This window comes from Chinchilla lanigera, unplaced genomic scaffold (genome assembly GCF_000276665.1).
Source record: "Chinchilla lanigera isolate Chin_1 unplaced genomic scaffold, ChiLan1.0 scaffold00050, whole genome shotgun sequence".
Taxonomy (NCBI): Eukaryota; Metazoa; Chordata; class Mammalia; order Rodentia; family Chinchillidae; genus Chinchilla; species Chinchilla lanigera.
The window spans coordinates 17,477,263-17,482,693 of NW_004955451.1; positions in this window are offsets into that span (position 1 = coordinate 17,477,263).

Consider the following 5,431-nt stretch of genomic DNA (forward strand, 5'->3'; position numbering starts at 1 on the left):
AGGCGCGTCCTGAGGGAGCCCCGCGGGCGCACGCGCCGCCAGCCTCGGAGGCGGAACTTCCCTCGCGTGCCCGCGCCGCGCTCGACCCCGAGCGACCCCAGCGGCCGCGCATGCGCACTCGCTCCGGGGAGCACCAAGCACTTCCGGGGCAGAGGTCGGGACAGCGGGCCGGCTTTCCCACCATGGTGTGTCCTTTGCTAACTCACCCTGACATACTGTGCGTCTGTCCTCCGCGCTGCTCACCAGATAACAACGCAATACAGTAGTTGGGAATGCACACTTAGAGCCTGTTTTTTTTTTTTAGGCAGGGCCTCGCTATGGCTCTCTGTAGCTGTAGCTCAGAGAGCTGGCCTCGCCCTTCCAGGGATCCTCCTGCTTCAGCCTTCCCAGTGCTTGGATAACAGTTGTGCGCCACCGTGCGTGGCATGGATCCTGACTCCTTTGAAGTGTTTCCATTGACGCTCATACACACCGGTACAGTCCGGCAGCTCTGCGCCTTTAGAGATGGTAACGGTCCAGTCCGGGTGATCGGCTGAGCCGGTGCCCCGCCCAGCCTAAGAGTAGACAGATCCCTTCCCTCACAGCCTCACATCCAGAGAAGTCAGTAACTAACGAAATATGTATCTGTAAATATGAGCGAGTGCTAAGCAAGTAAAACTGGGTGTGCTCATATAATTGATCTGTGGTGCAGCCTGAGGCGAGGGGCTTAAACCCACAGCCCGGGAGACTTCAGAGAGCTTCGCTGTTTTGGTTTCTTCCTGACAAAAAGGACTCACAGTAGTCCAGGCCGGCCTGGAGCACGCAACCCTCCTGCCCCGCCCTCCCCAGTCCTTGGGTCTTAAACTGCGCCAGCTTGCTGCCCAGCAGCTGGGCGTTGGAGTTCTCCAGGTGCCAAAACTGGGCCGAATCACCTGAAGGTCTTTAGGCCCGTGCACGCGGAGTGCACACGTCAGCACAATTCTTCCTCTGTATAAGCTGTGACAGTTGGATTTAGGACTTGATCTCCACTGCTCCTGCCCCTGCGGACTGTTGGGAGGGCGCAGGACGCCGCTGCTTTTGGCAGTGTCATCAGTCCCATAATGGGGAAAGGCCCTGCCCGGCCAGAAGAAGGCATGGGGCGGAAGCTTTAGGCGGAAGGGTGTGTGAGCCATTCCCCCGCCGTGCCCAGCCCTGCCCAGCCCTGGCAGAAGCGGCCAGGGCAGGATCTTTTTTGCAATTCTGAGGATGGAACCCAGGGCCTCCTGTGTGCTAGGCAGGTCCTCTGACACCAAGTCTGACCTCAGCCCTCAGGTTTAAGATATGTAATGGTTTGGTGTTCTTTGTTTGTTGGTACTAGAGATTGAACCCATGACCTTGTGCATGCTAGGCGAGTGCTCCGCCATTGAGCTGCACTCCTGGCCCCTACTTACTTAGTTACTTACTTATTTATTTTGAATGCTATGATCCCAGAACTCTAGGAGGCTGAGGCAGGAGGATTGATTGCAAGTTCAAGCCCAACCCGGGCAACTTAGTGACCCAAATTTTAAAAAGTATTGGGGGGCCAGGAATAGCTCAGTGGCACAGTAACTGCCTGGCAAGTGCAAGGTCCTGAGGTAGATTCCTGGTACCAAAAAAAAAAATATTGGAGGATAAAGCTTGGTACAAAGACCCTGGTTAAATCCCCAGTACTCCAAAACAAAAAATAATAATATAATAGTAATAATAAGTTGAATTGAGATGTGTCTGAGTTTAGTGAAGATTAAAAAACCAGTTGTCTATGTGGACCTTGTGTTTTGGTTTGATCCTCATGAGTGAGCTCAGAACACAGGCCACGGTGCCCTGTTGCACCCTGCCAACCCCATGCCAGCCAGGAGCCACGTGCCAGGGACAGGAGGCCGGCTGTGGCTCATAGTGGCCCCTGTGGACAGCATGTTCCAGGCCCTGGGTCTGGGGTTGCCCAAAACAGTGTGGGGGCAGGTTGAGCACGCCGTGGCCCAGGGACACTGTTGACTCACTCTGGCTGCGCCAGGGCTGCACCCAGCGGCACCCAGCAGCACCCAGGCCTCCACCCAGGGGCGTGGCGGGAGCCTGCGAAGCAGGGACAGCAGTCACAGCCCCGTTCCTGGCCCACCGGGACCCAACAGGAAGTGACCAAGGTCTGAGCTATACATTTTGTCTTTCTTATTCTTTAAACCCCCCCCCAGCAGCCCCGCTACAGCAGCAGAAACAATCCTACCCCTATGCACCTGCAATCACACCTTCCAAGCTTGTTCTTGAAAGGGGGCCTTTCTTCCTCTCTGAAGCACGAAGGTTGTATCCATCCATTCCGGGCTGGGGATCAAACCCAGGACCTCATGCATGCTCAGCGTGGGCCCGGCTGCTGAGCCGCAACCCAGCCCCTGCAAATGCTCACAAAGGCTGGGCATAGTGGCGCACCTGGTGTGCTGGCGTAATCCCAGCACTTGGGAGTCAGGCAGGAGGATTCTGAATTTGAGACCAGCCTGAACTACATGGTGAGATCCTGTCTCAAAAAACAAACAGCCATATACACACACACATTATACACACCTTTTAAAACACAGGGGTTTAGCTGGGCGTGGTGGCGCACGCCTGTAATCCCAGCACTCGGGAGGCTGAGGCAGGAGGATCGTTGTGAGTTCGAGACCAGCCTGGGCTATAAAGTGAGCTCAAGGCCAGCCTGAACTGCACAGCGAGACCCTGTCTCAAAAAGATTTAAAAAAATAAATACATAAAATAAAACACAGGGGTTTGTTATTATTAGTTTTCCAAGACCAGGATCTCATCATCCATACCTTTTGTGTCAGGCTTTGTTTGCTCACAGTACTTAAGGAAAATCCCTCCAAGACGGTGCGCTCAGCCCTTTGCTTGTGCTTTTTCTTTCTCTCCTTTCAGTGCCGGGGCCTGAAGCAGGGGCTTTGCATGTGCTACATTCCCGCCCACTTTTCATTCTTTATTCTGAGAAAGGGTCTCACTAGGTCTCTAAGTTGTCCAGGCTGTGCTCTGACTTGTGACCCTCCTGCCTCAGCCTCCCGGGGCGCTGGGCTCACAGGCCTGTGGCCTCACCCTCGGGCAGCTGCTCTTCCCTTTGAAGAGTGCCTAGCATTTTTCGAGCACAAGATGGACATATGACATTGCTTGACTGTTACTGGCTGGCACCCGCCGGGCTCCCAGGCTTCGGCCCGGAGCCAGCCCCATGCTGAATGTGTGCTGCTGCCTTTCCCTGGGACCAAGTTCTAGGCGCGCCTGTGGGCAAAGAACAGGTGCTGTTTGTGGGGTTTTTCATGACGTGATGCTTGGAACCAGACAGGGCCAGGTCCGCGGGTCTGGACGACTTCCGGGTCTCTTCCTGGCGTCCATACCGCCTCCCCGCCCCTCCCTGCCTCTGAGAAGCTCGGCCTGGGTCTGCCCCTCTGTGGGGACTGGGCTGTGATGCTCCTGTCTTCCTGTAACTGGTCCCTGAGAACTGCCTCCTCACAGCCTCGCTGTTTTCTATGGGTCTTTGTCTTTTCTTGTCAGTTTCTAAGCTCTTTTGTATAGCAGATTGGTCAGCCCGGGATTTGTTGTCTGTGGGGCAGTTTTTTTTTCTAAATCTGCTGTTTTCCTAATGACTGTGTTTATGTTTTACTTTTCCAGCCAAAAACCTTTTCACGTTTACACAAACACTAATGTATTTTTTCTATTCTACCTTCTGCATCTTCATTCCTGGTTAATGTTGTCCCTGTGTTGTGCCACTCTTGCCTGTGATCCAAGCACTTGGGAGGCTGAGACAGGAGGATCAAGAGTTCGAGGCCAGGGGCTGGGGATTTAGCTCAGCAGCACAGCACCTGCCTGGCAAGCGTGAGGTTGTGAGTTCGATTCCCGGTACCGGAAAAAAACAAAACAAAACAAAACAAAAAAGAGTTTGAGGCCAGCCTGGGCTGCATAACAAGACCTTGTCCCAATAAATAAAAATATTTCCAGTTATATCACACATGCAAACTCCTAGATTTTCATAAAAATTCTGTGACTGTATTTATCTATTTATTTATTTGTGGTATTTATCTATTTATTTATTTGTGGTCCTATTGAACCTAGGACCTTCACAATGAGCTACATCTCCAGCCCTTTAATTTTTTTTTTTTTTTTATATAAGTTCTCCTTAAATCACTAAGTCACCCAAGCTGGGCTTAAGCTTGACATCCTCCTACCTCAGCCTCCCAGGGTGCTGGAATTATAGGTATGGGCCACTGTGCCTTGCTTCTTTTTAATTTTTAACACAAGGTCTTGCTAAATTGGCCAGCTGGTCTCAAACTCCTGATTCTCCTGCCTCAGCCTCCTGAGAACCTGGAGTTTCAGGTGTGCCGTACTGGTACCTGGCCACTTTCACCATGTGAAACAGAAGCCAGAAATCATTGTCTGATTTCAGAGTCAAGGACCTGGCAGAAGGGAGTGCAGCCGGGGTGACAAGGAGCAGCTAAGTCAGGCAGCGCCTGTGGGTGCTGGGTGCGGAGTGGGTCCCAGGCTGCCCTACCAGAGGCTGAGGCAGTGCAGCCTCGGGGAAATGTGCATCTGATCATGGTCTGTAAATTGCCAAATTGCTCGGGCAGGACTCAAACTTGCAGCCCCCTGCCTCAGCCTCCCAAGGGCTGGGATGACAGGTGTGTACCACCGTGCCCCGCTGGAAAGGAAGTCTTAAGAGCAACAGTTTCCCTTAATGCCCACAAGCCAGTGGAACGACAGCTTGAACACACTGAGTGGCACACACCTGTCATCCCAGCACCCTGGGAAGCTGAGGCAGGATCACAAATTTGAGCCCAGCCTGGGCAGCTTAGTGACTTAGTGAGACGCTATGACAAAATAATAATAAAAAATAAACAAGGCTTGGGATGTAGCTCAGTGCAATGACTCTGGGTTTAACCACCAGTACCATGAAAACAACAGTAAAAATAAAATAATAGAAATAATTTTTAAAAGGATAAATGAGGAAGGCCCTGGGCTCAATCTCTGGCACCACTCACACACAAAAAAATAATTAATAAATAAATAAGCAAAGATACTTAAATAAAGGAGGATCGACCACATAAGCTACGCTAATGCAGTGAGGTTTGAGGAGATGCACGACCCGCCTTGCTGGGAGCAGCTGAAGCGGGAAAGTAATTACTCATGCAGACGAAGCCAGCCCAAGAACACGGAGCTCCTCGAAGCACGCACACAAGCCGCTGCAGCTTGCTAACGGATTGCTGGGCAGAGAGGATGAAATTAGTACCAAGCTCTGGAGGGCAGAAGTAGACGCTCTGGCACTCCTGGGCAGTTGGTCCCCTCCGCTTAGGAGAGTGAGGACCTCGCCTGACCCACGCTTGTCTCTCATCCATCTTTCCCTCATTCCTGCCCGCCGTCCCTGCCGGGATACGCGACAGCCCACGGAGTCCCTCCCTCCACATAGGGAAGGCCA